This window comes from Somniosus microcephalus, chromosome 24 (assembly GCF_052327205.1).
Source record: "Somniosus microcephalus isolate GS21.2 chromosome 24, FLI_Smic_1.0, whole genome shotgun sequence".
Lineage (NCBI taxonomy): Eukaryota > Metazoa > Chordata > Chondrichthyes > Squaliformes > Somniosidae > Somniosus > Somniosus microcephalus.
In genome coordinates, this window is record NC_141010.1 from 11,388,159 (window position 1) to 11,404,103 (window position 15,945).

The following is a 15,945-nucleotide window of genomic DNA, read 5'->3' on the forward strand; positions in this document are numbered from 1 at the left end:
GAAATGGGGGAGGGGATGAAAGAAGAGACATTAAGAGATATTCAAGGTGAGACGAGATGGTAATAGGACAGGTAAAGAAACAGACAATGGCTCTAGATGAAGTGTGAAATGCGCTGGCAGAGTGAAAGACAGCTGCCATGTGGGAGAGAGAAAAAAAAAGGAAAAGTCACAAACCAAAAGTGTGGATAAAAAATATAAAAATATAATAGGGGTCGAGGTTATGATCTGAAGTTGTTGAACTCGATATTGAGTCCGGAAGGCTGTAAAGTGCCTAATCGGAAGATGAGGTGCTGTTCCTGGAGTTTACGGTGAGCTTCCGTGGAACAATGCAAGAGGCCGAGGACGGTGAGGTCAGAGTGGGAATGGGGCGGTGAATTAAAGTGACAGGCGACCGGAAGCTCGGGGTCACCCTTACGGACTGAACGGAAGTATTCCGCAAAGCGGTCACCCAATCTGCGTTTGGTCTCCCCAATGTAGAGGAGACCGCATCGTGAGCAGCGAATACAGTGTACTAGATTGCAAGAAGTACAAGTAAATCGCTGTTTCACCTGGAAGGGGTGATTGGGGCCCTGAACAGTGGGAAGGGGGGAGGTATAAGGGCAGGTGTTGCATCTCCTGCGCTTGCACGGGAAGGTGCCGGGTGAAGGGGAAGGGGTGCTGGGGGTGACAGAGGAGTGGACTAGGGTGTCTCGGAGGAAGCAGTCCCTACGGAATGCTGAAAGGGGAGGGGAGGGGAAGATGCGTTTGTATCAGACCGTTAGTTGCGGTTCAGGAAGGCCGCCCACCCCCACCTTCTCAGGGCAACTAAGGATGGGCAATAAAAGCCGGGCTTGCCAGCGACACCAATAAGAATGAATTTAAAAAAAACTTCCTAGAGGTATTATAAAATGGTGAATGTCGTGGAAACAGGTGAACCCAGAAGAAATCCATGTCTAGGAGTACATATCAAGGTAGCATAATAGGTGTACGGTAGCATAGTAGTTCTGTTACTGGACTAGTAACCCAGAGGCCTGGGCTAATGATTGCAGGGGCAAAAAGTTCAAATCCCACCATGGCAGCTGGGCAATTTAAATTCAGTTAGTTAAATAAATCTGGAATAAGAAGCTACGGAAACTACTGGATTGTTGTGAAACCCCATCTGGTTCACTAATGTCCGTTAGGGAAGGAAATCTGCTGTCCTTACCCGGTCTGGCCTATATGTGATTCCAGACCCACAGCAATGTGGTTGACTCTTAACTGCCCTCTGAAATGGCTGAGCGAGACACTCAGTTGTACCAAATCATTAAAAGAAGAATTGTGGACTAAGGTAGCTCATGAGCAATTAGGGATGGGCAATAAATGCTGGCCGTGCCAGTGATACCCACATCCTGTGAACAAATAAAGAAAAACAGTTGAAGATTAAGGTGTTGGCCAGAAAGTAATTTATTTCAGTGGGATGATTGGAGATCTAGCCCAAATTAATTGGTTGTAAAAAATGGTAAGCTAAAAAGATGGACTGTTTGTTTTGTTACAGCTGGTTCCAACGTTGCTACAACAAAGATGATTTTGTCCTTTATCTATATTTATCCTGGTACAATCTTTTGATCCCATACCTTTCCAGATACTTGTCAGATTATTAAAGCTCTCTCTTTGCAGCTGTGAAGATCTTCAGCAGAACCAGCAGTAAATTAAAAACCGACACGAATCTTAACATTTTACTTGGAGAGATCTCAAAATCAGAATTCTACGACACTGGAATTTGACTTTTAATCTAACAGTAATTCTTCTCGTTGTGCAATCCAAGTTATTATTAAACTCAATTACAGGGACAATTGCATTTGGACAGATGAAGTATTGTAACTCTGAGTCTTTATTGGTCTATTCAGAGAAAGATGTTTTCATTGCCAACGATTGCTACATGGTGGGATCACTGGCGTAGAAATAAAGAGCATTGTTATATTTAAAAGATCACAAGATAAATAAAGCTGAGGGAGGCCATTCAGTTCAATTTAGCTTATCCATCCACATAAACCTTCAATCCTCCAACACAGAATCCAGAGGTGTCTTAGATATTTATATTACAGATTTAGTGTTGGTATGAAGTGGTTCTGACGCTAAAGCTATGACCTGACCCTCAAGTGAAGTGGAGTGAGATTTCCTCCTCTTGGGAATCTTACTCTACCTCACTGCAGTGTCAAGGTTGGATCCTTGACACAGGGGTACGGTGGCATATATTGGTTATATTACTGGACTAGTAATCCAAAGGTCTGGGCTAATGTGCGTGGTATTTACAACGTAAAAGCCGATGAGCGGTCTGCGCGGGATCTTTTGAGAAGACTGCGCGGCTGCACACGTGCAGCTCAATGGGAACATTGCTCCTGCCTCTATCCGCCCCGCCCAGTGAAAAAGCCTTTAACCCCCCCCCTCCATCTCCAATATTCTTATAACTGTAGCATAGTGGTTAGTTTACTGGACTAGCAATCCAGAGACCTGGACTAATGATCCAGAGACATGAGTTCAAATTCCCAGCCACGGCAGCTGGGGAATTTAAATTCAGTTAATTAAATAAATCTGGAATACAGGAAAGTTTGGTTTATCCGGAGGTTGTATGGCTGGAAACCTCGATCTAACGGCAGAAATCAGCAGCTGCTTTGTTAGGTTTTTTTTCTTTTTTTTTCTTCTCCTAGCATTTTTTTGAACAGTCAGTCTCTGGAAAGCCTCTCTGAAGCTGTTGCTAAGCTACAGAGACGCTTCCAAGGTACGGGCCGACTGTTTACAACCTGTTGCTAAGCAACAGTGTTTGTTGTCAGATACGGAGATGAAAACCTCCGTATCCTTCAACATTAGCGTTGGTCTGTCCGGAAGTTTTCATAGATCGGCATCACGCTGGTCCCGTCGGTGCCGGATATCGCGAAGTTTCCTGTAAAAAGCTAGTATCAGTAATGGTGACCATGAAACTACCGGATTATCGTAAAAACCCATCTGGTTCACTAATGTCCTTTAGGGAAGGAAATCTGCCGTCCTTATCTGGTGTGGCCGATATGTGACTCCAGAGCCACAGCAATGTGGTCAACTCTTAACTTCCCTTCTGAAATGGCCTAGCAAGCCACTCAGTTGTCAAGAAGGCGGCTCACCACCACCATCCCGAGGGCAATTAGGGATGGGCAATAAATGCTGGCCTTGCCAGTGAGAGCCACATCCCATGAATGAATGAATAAATCCTGACTCCAGGTGTGGTTGCGTTTGCACTATAGGGGTGATGCAGCGATCCGGCATTCCCAGTGGGGAACAGTGCTCGGAAGCAGGGCACCTTAGGAAATCGTGGGCACTCAATCTGTGATTTCCCATCCAATAATGAATGGAAAGTCACAGGCTATGTGCGTGTGTAGGTCAGTTCAAGAAGATAACCAATACGGTGGGCATCAATCATTTTAATGATCAAATACAATTAGTTACATATAGTAACAAGGCAGTAAGAACAAAAGATGGATATTACCCCAATCCTTCGGAGAACAGACGATCATGGATTCAAACTGTCCCTTTATTCTTTGCTCCTGTCCTGCCCTTCACGCTTAAGGTAGTTCTTTATATACCTACAACTCCATGTGGCAGCCACATGACCATGACATCATTCACCCTCAGCCAATCAGTGACACGGTAACCCCTTTAACCCATATGCTTCCTGTAAAGTCTGTGTGTTGTATAGCGAATTAATACACAGACTACAAGAGTAAACTTTAACAGGACTTTACTATTCGAAGGTCAGGGCGAATCTGCCCAATCACTCATTACACAGCACTTATATACCGGTGTGGTCACCACCGGTATTACAGTATACAGCAGCCAAAATAAAGTAGTGCAACACCTAAAATAGTTCTCTTAAAGGTGGACGGTTACATACAATAGTTCTCTTAAAGGTAGAACGGTTACATACACAACAATCCTCCCTTTTTAGCTTACAACATACTTATTTCCCATTAAACATAACATATATCCAACTTCATGTAAAACAGTTCACAGATGTAGTCTCTGCGGAAAACAGTTCACAGATTCAGTCTCTGCGGGAAAACAGTTCACAGATTCAGTCTCTGCGGAAACAGTTCACAGATTCAGTCTCTGTGGAGGCGTCTCCTGTGCTTCCTGACTCGGTCCGGACAACGCCTCGGTGTTGTAACAGTTCCCTGTGGTGTAGTCAGTTCACGTTGCTGGAGTGACTCATCCAATAGTCCTTCAATGGACTTAACAGCTTGAACTTCCATCACTTCTGAACCAGCATTGCTGACTTCTAAAAGCTTGAGTACCTTGGAAAGTTTTTCTACTTCCGAACTGATTTGGCTCCGTTCGGAGGGACCACGTGTGTGATCTGGCAGGTGATAATGGTTCAGATGGTCATCTTCTGCTTCGACTTTTCCTTTTCTGCTTCTTGGAGACTCTCTGGGCTCCACTGTCAGCTGCCAGCTGCATGCACATTTCCTCCTTCTCTTCCTCCTTTTTCCGTAGTAGCGCCACCATCTCCCGGTGTTCCTTAGACTTTTTGTGATTCTTCATGGTTTCTGCACTTTGGGAGTTTTCATCACAAGCTGGGCAGAACAGGTCATCGTAATATTCGGTGTCGTCCAACAGGTCATGGTAATATTCGGTGTCGTCCTGAGCTAGGCCAGCGAGAGGGTCTTCTATTTCCTCCATACCCAGCTGGACGGTAGCCAGCTTTTGTTCCAAATCCAGACATTTTTCCTGAAGAGACTTCTTCATGTGTTCAGCTTCATCCAGCTTTTTCTGGGCTTTCTGCAAGTCTTTTACTAATGACCTCATTTGTGATTTCAATACTTCAACTTCATTCGGAGATTGATTGATCGGACTATTCAATCCCTCTACTGGAGCAGCTGTTTCAGCCTTCTGTTGTTCTACATTGACGTGAGTCAGCGTACTTTTGGCATCCACGGGCTGCTCTGCTGCAGTCTGCTCAGTCTGTGTTGTCACCTCAGCTATTTCAATAACTTTTGAGAGCTCCGAAACCCTTTCCTTTGAAGATTGAAGCTCGTGTTCAAGTTTTTCCCATTTCAGAGTCTTGTCCCTCAGCATATGAAGGAGTTGACTGACCGTTAACCCTTCTGACATCAGACGTTTCCCAGTATCGTCATCCTGTGTTTTTGACGGATAGGCTACAGGGCTGTTGGTAACCTTGCACTGGGGTCCCTTTGCTGCTTCTAATTCTCCATCATCTGCAGCCTCCACCATTCGAATTTCAACAAATGAATCGTTCGGTGGTGCTGCACCCAACTTCAGTAGGAGCTCGGAATTCATGGCAACCAAATCAGCCTTTTCTGCCTGCAACCTGCTACCAAGCGCCTTCAGTTGCTGAACATCTTGCTCCACCAGATTAGGGCACGCCCCTTCAGAACCCGAATCAGCTTTGATTCGTTTGGCCTCCTCGCGCAGACGGTTTGTGTGCTCCTGCTCCATTTTCTCCATCAGCTGCTTCTGTTGTCTTTCCAGATTCTCCCACTCTGTATCAAAGAACTTTTTCGTTGCATTCATCTCTTGCTCAAGACGGCGAATTATTTGTTCTAATTGTTGTTGTAGTTTGAATTGGAGTTGAGTTCGAGCCCGGTGTCCCTCAGAAGTGTGCATGTCTGTAGGCTGGACAGACTCAGAATTCTCTGTCAAACTATGTTGTTGTTGCTCAGTGGAATTCTGTTCTGAAACTTTGTTCTCCTCTAAAGCATAAGCATTTATGCACTCCTTCGTTTTTCCAACATTAGTCTGCAAGTCCATTTTAGCCTTGTCTTTTGCACATGGGTTGGTCTTACCATCATCAGTTCCAGAGTCTGGGCTGATTATCTTCACCGAGTTCTCACGCTTTATGGTTTTTAGGAAGTGCCAGTCCATATTTATTTTCCTGATCCACTCCCGTCCCAGAAGTGGTGGACCCCCCTCAGGCAGTACATATAAGTCCATTCCTTGGTGTTCTTTGCCCTTGTCTCTCACCTTGACTTTTATCTTTCCGATGGGGTATACTCTTCGCCCCGTGTATGTCTGCAATACAATCTTGGAATCTCTCAAGGGAATGTGTGAGAATAGCCTCTTGTAGTCCTTTCGGTTTATGACTGTTAGGGCTGATCCTGTGTCCAACTCCATTTTCACTTGGACTCCGGCTATTTTGAGTGTGACCCAGATAATTTGTAGGTCAACTTCCTTACTCGCATTGTGAATTCTCAGACTATCCAGTTCTTGGCTGTTGGAGTCTGAATCCGAATTCTGTTCATCTGAACTCTTCTCAGTCACCTTGTGTATCTTGCTGTGCTTTTCCTGCGGTGACTTTTTTTTGTTGCTGGTCTTCTTTCCTGACCGGCATACTTTAGCTATGTGACCAATCTTGCCACATTTTCTACATTCCTGGTTTTTAAACCAGCATTGGTTCTGGCCGTGTGTTGTCTTCCCACAACGATAACATTTCGTTGTACCCGAAGTCACTTGATCCACGCTGAGTACCGCTGCCTTCAGCTGCATTTCCGCCGTGCCTCTCGCTGCGGCTTCGTGCGATGCTGCAATAAGGACAGCCTTATCAAGTGTAAGATCATTCTCTTCAAGCAGTCGCTTTTGTGTTCCTTCCTTCGACAACCCGCACACGAACTTGTCTCTCAATGCCTCTGTCAGATTTTCCCCAAACTGACAGTATTTCGCTAGTCTACGTAGTTCAACCAAATATTCCGCGTTGCTTTCCTCTTTCCGTTGCGTTCTCGCATAAAATTTGAATCGTTCCGCCAACATCAGTGGTGTGGGGTTCAAATGATCCTTCAGGACAGCAACAATATTAGCGAACGTCTGATCCGCCGGTTTAGCCGGTGATAGAAGATGCTTCAATAGCCCGTATGTCTTCGCCCCCATTGAGTTTAGTAAGGTTATAGCTTTATCATCATCTTCTATTTTATTGGCCTCACAATATATCTCGATGCGTTCTACATACGTGGCCCAATCTTCTACCTCGGAATTGAAATTGTTGATGTTACCACGCTTAGGCATCTTCACAATCTTTCTAAGAAACAACAACGAAGTTTTCCTTTAACTTTTTTTTTCTAAAATGGCGGTTTCCCGCGCTGATCTTCTTCCCCGCCCACTTTCAAGATGGCGGTTTCGCGCTTGTCTTCTTCCCCGCCTAACTGGCGGCTTCCCGCGTTTCTTCCTCTGGTGGGAGGGGTAAGCTTTGCCCTCGGGCGACGACCGCTGGTTTACGGGGTTTGCAGCCTGCGCGCCGGCTTCAGTTTATTCTGAAGCGCGCGCGCGCGCGCGCGCGAGAACAGCCGATCGCGTTCCCTTTTTCGGCAGGGGCAACCGGCGCTGGGGACAACCAGTTGGTGTCGGACAGCTCCAGCTCCCGGTCCTTCACGGCAGCCGCTGTAAGCCGCTGGCCGGAACCTCGCTCGGCCCCGCTCCCCCCTCGCTCGGGCTCTGTCTCTCCCGCTTGCCGGCATGGTCTCGCTCGCTCTCTCTCTCGGGCTCCGTCTCTCCAGCTCGCTCGGCTCTCCCAGACCTCCCGCAGTCCGGTCCTTTCCTCCCCCGGCTGCGGCCGAGTCCCTCGCAGTTTATTTATTTATTTATTGCCTCCGCGCCTTATGATCCCGGTCACAGCGCCTCGCGGCCTCGGTAGGTGCCCGGCCTTTAACCCGCTGCGTTCCTGCTTGTAGTCCGGTCTCTCACACCGGCTGCGTTCCCTGCACCGCGGCTGCCGTGCCCTACGCTGCCCCAGTCTCAGCGCCTCTGGCCCCGACTTCTGTCCGGCTCCTTTCCCCTGGCCGTGGTCGAGTTCACCGCCCTTATCCTCCGTTTCTTTTTTATTTTTCCCCCTACTCACAGTCAACGTGGCCGACTTGCTTCTCGTGGCTGATCGGCTCACTCACTACCGTGACAGAAGGGACGACCACTGCCTGTTGCTGATGGAAGGCCTCGTGTCAGATTTCTTCCTTCTTCCTTGCTCTGCAGACTCGAGTCTTCTCTCAGCAGAACGGCGAGGGCGGATGCCTCTTCTCGACACTTGTTAACTGCTTCGGATGTATCGCTGCCGCAGGGTAAGATCGAACTCGTCGCCACTGTAAAGTCTGTGTGTTGTATAGCGAATTAATACACAGACTACAAGAGTAAACTTTAACAGGACTTTACTATTCGAAGGTCAGGGCGAATCTGCCCAATCACTCATTACACAGCACTTATATACCGGTGTGGTCACCACCGGTATTACAGTATACAGCAGCCAAAATAAAGTAGTGCAACACCTAAAATAGTTCTCTTAAAGGTGGACGGTTACATACAATAGTTCTCTTAAAGGTAGAACGGTTACATACACAACACTTCCATTTTTTATTTTTCCCTGAATCTTTCCAGCAGATTTCCATCAGAAATAACTTAAAACAAACTGCAGTAACTGAGGAGAGTCCCGCTCCATTATTTTTTTCCCCAGCTGAGTGGTTCCTGAGGAATTTTGGGCTCTCTGCTTAAAAAGTGTCTGGGCAGATGAAACTTGGCTTTGCATAGGGCTGTTGTCATAGTTCAATGGGCGTAAACCCCAAGCAGCTTGATACTACCTCCTGGAGGTTGCCCAATATCTCATGCCTAAGTTCACCTGAATACAGTCCATTGAGGCAAAGCATCGGCATAAAATGTGCATTATAACAGAGCTGTGCTGAGGGGGACATAGTGCCAATCAGCAAAACTCATTAGACTATTGCATTTCGTTGCTGCCAATTTTCTACCCTTCTGAAAGCACTGACTCGCAGCTAGAGCACAGTTCCATGTCACCCACTCATCCAAGTGGCCATTATTTATGTGTGGACTTTACATCGTGAGTGTTGGCAGGATAAACGACAGTGCCAATCCTGATCTTGTCTTCACCCAACATCCACACGCACGCCGTCTGCTGAACAATGATCAGTAGGAGGGACCATGGGTGGTCACCCCACCACCTGAACCCAAAGGCATTGCGGGGAATCAGTTCCCTTTACTGGTAGCCTCGCTGAGATCAGCCAACTCCGTGCCAAATGGGGATTGAACTTGGGACCTTCCTGGTCTTCATAGCTCAGCTGCTCCCTGCCTTAACCAGTTGAGAGACTATGCCATTTACAATCAGCCCTCTGAACTCAACACATGATTTTAATATCTCACAGATGTAGTAGAGCAATTAGACAAGAGCTTTAGGGATTACACAATTTAATATTTTTTTAAAGAAAGAGCTCCAGCATTGTGTAATTATTTTTACTGAAATCGCTATTACTCTTCAAAAAATGCCCCGCTCCTGTAGAAGAAAAATATTTGAACTCATTGCAATAATTTTTGAATTTTGGAACCATGGGAATGGTAAGTTCGCTGAACCTGATCAAAGCGGGATTGTTGTTTTATTTTTCACTTCATCGAGCGCTGACTGCCCTCCGACCCCTTCGGTCATGATGATGTCATTGCGCTCTGCGCCAGGGAATGTGGCCTTCTCTTGTTAGAAAAATAAAAATAATGAGTCAGTCTCTGGAGCTCCTCAATGCTCTTTGCAGGTAGAACAAACTTGTTATGACAGGAGACTCAGCAGGAGAGAGAAGAAAATATTCGCCGAGAAGGATACTTTAAAATATTTTTGCCTTTTAAGTTTCGTTTTAATTTTAGGTGCTGATTTTAGTTAATAAAAACTGCTTTCTATTTTTTGATAGTGATCCAGTGGGTGGAAATTTAGGTTGTATAGAGCCTTGGTCACTGGTATAGAGCCTTGGTCACTGGTATAGAGCCTTGTTCACTGGTATAGAGCCTTGGTCACTGGTATAGAGTCTTGGTCACTGGTATAGAGTCTTGGTCACTGGTATAGAGTCTTGGTCACTGGTATAGAGCCTTGGTCACTGGTATAGAGCCTTGGTCACTGGTATAGAGTCTTGGTCACTGGTATAGAGCCTTGGTCACTGGAATAGAGCCTTGGTCACTGGTATAGAGTCTTGGTCACTGGTATAGAGTCTTGGTCACTGGTATAGAGCCTTGGTCACTGGTATAGAGCCTTGGTCACTGGTATAGAGCCTTGGTCACTGGTATAGAGCCTTGGTCACTGGTATAGAGTCTTGGTCACTGGTATAGAGCCTTGGTCACTGGTATAGAGCCTTGGTCACTGGTATAGAGTCTTGGTCACTGGTATAGAGTCTTGGTCACTGGTATAGAGCCTTGGTCACTGGTATAGAGTCTTGGTCACTGGTATAGAGTCTTGGTCACTGGTATAGAGTCTTGGTCACTGGAATAGAGCCTTGGTCACTGGTATAGAGCCTTGGTCACTGGTATAGAGCCTTGGTCACTGGTATAGAGCCTTGGTCACTGGTATAGAGCCTTGGTCACTGGAATAGAGCCTTGGTCACTGGTATAGAGCCTTGGTCACTGGTATAGAGCCTTGGTCACTGGTATAGAGCCTTGGTCACTGGTATAGAGCCTTGGTCACTGGTATCGAGCCTTGGTCACTGGTATAGAGCCTTGGTCACTGGTATAGAGTCTTGGTCAGTGGTATAGAGTCTTGGTCACTGGTATAGAGCCTTGGTCACTGGTATAGAGCCTTGGTCACTGGTATAGAGCCTTGGTCACTGGTATAGAGCCTTGGTCACTGGTATAGAGCCTTGGTCACTGGTATAGAGCCTTGGTCACTGGAATAGAGCCTTGGTCACTGGTATAGAGTCTTGGTCAGTGGTATAGAGTCTTGGTCATTGGTATAGAGCCTTGGTCACTGGTATAGAGCCTTGGTCACTGGTATAGAGCCTTGGTCACTGGTATAGAGCCTTGGTCACTGGTATAGAGTCTTGGTCACTGGTATAGAGTCTTGGTCACTGGTATAGAGTCTTGGTCACTGGTATAGAGTCTTGGTCACTGGTATAGAGTCTTGGTCACTGGTATAGAGTCTTGGTCACTGGTATAGAGTCTTGGTCACTGGTATAGAGCCTTGGTCACTGGTATAGAGTCTTGGTCACTGGTATAGAGTCTTGGTCACTGGTATAGAGTCTTGGTCAGTGGTATAGAGCCCTGGTCACTGGTATAGAGCCTTGGTCATTGGTATAGAGTCTTGGTCAGTGGTATATAGTCTTGGTCAGTGGTTTCGAGCCTTGGTCACTGGTATAGAGCCCTGGTCACTAGTATAGAGCCCTGGTCACTGGTATAGAGCCTTGGTCAGTGCTATAGAGCCTTGGTCACTGGTATAGAGCCTTGGTCACCGGTGTAGAGCCTTGGTCACTGGTATAGAGTCTCGGTCACTGGTATAGAGTCTTGGTCACTGGTGTAGAGCCTTGGTCACTGGTATAGAGTCTTGGTCACTGGTATAGAGTCTTGGTCACTGGTATAGAGTCTTGGTCAGTGGTATAGAGTCTTGGTCACTGGTATAGAACCCTGGTCAGTGGTATAGAGCCCTGGTCAGTGGTATAGAGCCTTGGTCACTGGTATAGAGTCTTGGTCACTGGTATAGAGCCTTGGTCACTGGTATAGAGCCTTGGTCACTGGTATAGAGCCTTGGTCACTGGTATAGAGCCTTGGTCACTGGTATAGAGCCTTGGTCACTGGTATAGAGCCTTGGTCACTGGTATAGAGCCCTGGTCAGTGGTATAGAGTCTTGGTCATTGGTATAGAGCCTTGGTCACTGGTATAGGGCCTTGGTCACTGGTATAGAGCCTTGGTCACTGGTATAGAGTCTTGGTCACTGGTATAGAGTCTTGGTCAGTGGTATAGAGTCTTGGTCAGTGGTATAGAGTCCTGGTCAGTGGTATAGAGCCTTGGTCACTGGTATAGAGCCCTGGTCACTGGTATAGAGTCTTGGTCACTGGTATAGAGCCTTGGTCATTGGTATAGAGTCTTGGTCAGTGGTATAGAGTCTTGGTCAGTCGTTTCGAGCCCTGGTCACTGGTATAGCGCCCTGGTCAGTGGTATAGAGCCCTGGTCACTGGTATAGAGCCTTGGTCACCGGTGTCGAGCCTTGGTCACCGGTATAGAGTCTTGGTCAGTGGCATAGAGTCTTGGTCACTGCTATAGAGCCTTGGTCACTGGTATAGCGTCTTGGTCACTGGTGTAGAGCCTTGGTCACTGGTATAGAGCCTTGGTCACTGGTATAGAGTCTTGGTCACTGGTATAGAGTCTTGGTCAGTGGTATAGAGTCTTGGTCACTGGTATAGAACCCTGGTCAGTGGTATAGAGCCTTGGTCACTGGTATAGAGTCTTGGTCACTGGTATAGAGTCTTGGTCAGTGGTATAGAGTCTTGGTCACTGGTATAGAACCCTGGTCAGTGGTATAGAGTCTTGGTCACTGGTATAGAGTCTTGGTCACTGGTATAGAGTCTTGGTCAGTGGTATAGAGTCTTGGTCACTGGTATAGAACCCTGGTCAGTGGTATAGAGTCTTGGTCACTGGTGTAGAGCCTTGGTCACTGGTATAGAGCCTTGGTCACTGGTATAGAGTCTTGGTCACTGGTATAGAGTCTTGGTCACTGGTATAGAGTCTTGGTCAGTGGTATAGAGTCTTGGTCAGTGGTATAGAACCCTGGTCAGTGGTATAGAGCCTTGGTCACTGGTATAGAGTCTTGGTCACTGGTATAGAGTCTTGGTCAGTGGTATAGAGTCTTGGTCACTGGTATAGAACCCTGGTCAGTGGTATAGAGTCTTGGTCACTGGTGTAGAGCCTTGGTCACTGGTATAGAGCCTTGGTCACTGGTATAGAGTCTTGGTCAGTGGTATAGAGCCCTGGTCAGTGGTATAGAGTCTTGGTCAGTGGTATAGAGCCTTGGTCACTGGTATAGAGCCTTGGTCACTGGTATAGAACCCTGGTCAGTGGTATAGAGTCTTGGTCACTGGTATAGAGTCTTGGTCAGTGGTATAGAGCCTTGGTCAGTGGTATAGAACCCTGGTCAGTGGTATAGAGCCCTGGTCAGTGGTATAGAGTCTTGGTCAGTGGTATAGAGCCTTGGTCACTGGTATAGAGTCTTGGTCACTGGTATAGAGCCCTGGTCAGTGGTATAGAGCCTTGGTCACTGGTATAGAGCCTTGGTCACTGGTATAGAGCCTTGGTCAGTGGTGTAGAGCCTTGGTCCATTCCCATCTGGAGTTCTGCGTTCAGTTCTGGGCACCGCACCTCAGGAAGAATATATTGGCCTTGGAGGAGGTGCAGCGTAGAATCACCAGAATAATACCGGGGCTTAGAGGGTTAAATTATGAGGACAGGTTATGGCTTGTATTCCTTTGAATATAGAAGATTGGGGGTGATCTGATCGAGGTGTTTTAAAGGAGAAAACGATTTGATAGGGTAGTTACAGATGAACTATTTCCTCTGATGGGGAATAATCTTCAAATTAGAGTCAGGCCATTCAGAAGCGTTTATTGAATTCAATTTGACAACTTGCCATGGTGGGAGTCGAACTCATAGCCTCTGGGCTGCTGGTCCAGTATGACAAGCACTCAGCTAGTGCACTCTCTGTCCTTCATCCAATGTCAACACACTCGTACATTTCAGCAGCAGTCACTGGATAGTAATGAAGAATGGCTGAATTTCCCCTCCACCGCCCCCCCCCCTCTTACCCTAACCAAGAGGGGCTGAGGTCAGTCATAACGTCCACTGATCGCTGTCTGAGATGAACCGATGCGTACCAGGGATCAATCATGGGATTGTGCTGATCTGTTCAGCTCCGTTTCACACTGGCCAACGCACTTACCAAGTGGGAATTCGCTATTTTTTTTTTCAAATCGTATTCCCAGACACATGCTGTTGCCAAACATTTTCCATTCAGTCCACACTGAGTGTCATTCATCTCGAAGGTGGACGCTGACTGAATTTTGAAACCCTAGCGGCGATTGAATTCACAGCCATTCTGCGCCAGCGCTCCATGCTAACGCCACTGACAGCTCCCAAAATACCATCCAGGACCAAAAGTGGGGGGGGGTGGAGGGGGGCCACTGATCTGCACCAAGCTGTTCACTGAGGGAGGATCAGAACCAACACCAGCCAAGCAACCTCTTGGTTGGTTTTTAGGCCCAATGGTTGCGGGGGAAATGATTCAAAAAGTAAATCTCTTCAACACGTCTTTTTTTTTTTTTAGTTTGGCTGAAAAGATGTTTTTTTGTCTCAACAAGATGGCGGGAGTACTTTCTGCAAACTGCACGCTGACAACTATTACCTTCTCCTTAAATCTCTCTCCCAGCCATGTCTGGAATGCAGTAACCAGTAAAATTCCAAGCAGTTGTTTGTGCCAAAACCATGGAAAGAACAGACAGATGACCTGGGGGAGAGCAAGATATGAAGCAGTGCTGCTCTTTGGGTGCCTCGGCACCATTTCCAGGAATACAGACACGCGGGAGTTTTACTAGGTGTAGCGTTCTGGCCACAGACACGGTCCAGACATCACAACCACATGTGAATTAAATTTCCCATTTATAAATCTGCGCATTTTGTTATGTCTCCTACTGAAAAAGAAGTGTTTGTAAACTTCAAAATTATACGCTTAATGCTTGTAAATAAATAATTCAAAACTGTAGATCATTTGTCTCTCCCTTCAATTCGTGTGCTCTCCTCAGTCCTGTCCCTCTATCCCTGTGCTCTCCCCAGTCCTGTCCCTCTATCCCTGTGCTCTCCTCAGTCCTGTCCCTCTATCCCTGTGCTCTCCTCAGCCCTGTCCCTCTATCCCTGTGCTCTCCCCAGTCCTGTCCCTCTATCCCTGTGCTCTCCTCAGTCCTGTTCCTCTATCCCTGTGCTCTCCTCAGCCCTGTCCCTCTATCCCTGTGCTCTCCTCAGTCCTGTTCCTCTATCCCTGTGCTCTCCCCAGTCCTGTTCCTCTATCCCTGTGCTCTCCCCAGTCCTGTCCCTCTATCCCTGTGCTCTCCTCAGCCCTGTCCCTCTATCCCTGTGCTCTCCTCAGTCCTGTTCCTCTATCCCTGTGCTCTCCTCAGCCCTGTCCCTCTATCCCTGTGCTCTCCCCAGTCCTGTCCCTCTATCCCTGTGCTCTCCCCAGTCCTGTCCCTCTATCCCTGTGCTCTCCCCAGTCCTGTTCCTCTATCCCTGTGCTCTCCTCAGTCCTGTTCCTCTATCCCTGTGCTCTCCTCAGCCCTGTCCCTCTATCCCTGTGCTCTCCTCAGCCCTGTCCCTCTATCCTGTAAGATTCGCAAAATTTGTGCATTTCCCCGAAGGTTATTATTGATAAAAGGGACCCTGCATGGACATTTCTTTTGAAATTAAAAAGGGTACCCAAGATGGCGTCCGTGCCTCGTGGCAGAAAGCCTGCGGATCTCCAAAATGGATTTTGCAGCCCAGGCAGTTTGAGGGAAATCGAAACTAAGGCTGCAGGTTTCTTGTGAAAAGAACTTTGTGATTTGGGACCCAGACAAACTGTGAATTATGTATTAGGCTGAATTAGAGGCAGATCTGAATTCAATGAGGCCTACAGTTAAAGCCATCAAACAGTCTGCATACATAATCGGAAACAGATTAAACACATCCATCGAGGCTGGACAAGCCCATCAAGGACTTTCAGGACAATACGAGTCAATTATCGGGCCGGTAGATGCAATTACCGGCCATCCAAAAACCCATCAGTATAGAGCGCTACCATTATTTTAACTAGCCTGCCAAAAATAAAACAAAGAACTAACCTGATTTGGCGGGCAGATAAGGGTTTTCGACAAAGGTATAATTGAAGGCCCCCAGGTAGCATAGGGTGGGGGTAGTCGGAAGAAGAAGACTGCTGCTTGGCTGCTGTCGGTATCGCCACTCCCCGGTCCTTCGGCCCCTCGCCCTCGTGGCTGCCACTTTTTCCCCCGTCCCGCGCTTACCCCCTGGCCTTTGCCCGTGCCCTCTCCAACTCCATCTGGACTCGCCCCGACACCAGGTCGGGCGAACACGGGCAATTCAGGCCAGGCGAAGCGGGACGCGACGAGGGGAGGAGGAAGATCACCCGGGGAAGGCCAACTGAGGGTAGGCTTCGAATTATCGGGCCTT

General features: G+C 47.4%; 1 protein-coding gene across 1 annotated transcript in view; it reads right to left on the minus strand.

Annotated features, from left to right (window-relative positions):
* The window catches only part of LOC147101045 (plexin domain-containing protein 1-like), a 292,861-nt gene that overhangs the window by 128,238 nt on the left and 148,678 nt on the right, over positions 1–15,945 (minus strand). The gene's annotated exons all lie outside the window — the stretch shown is intronic.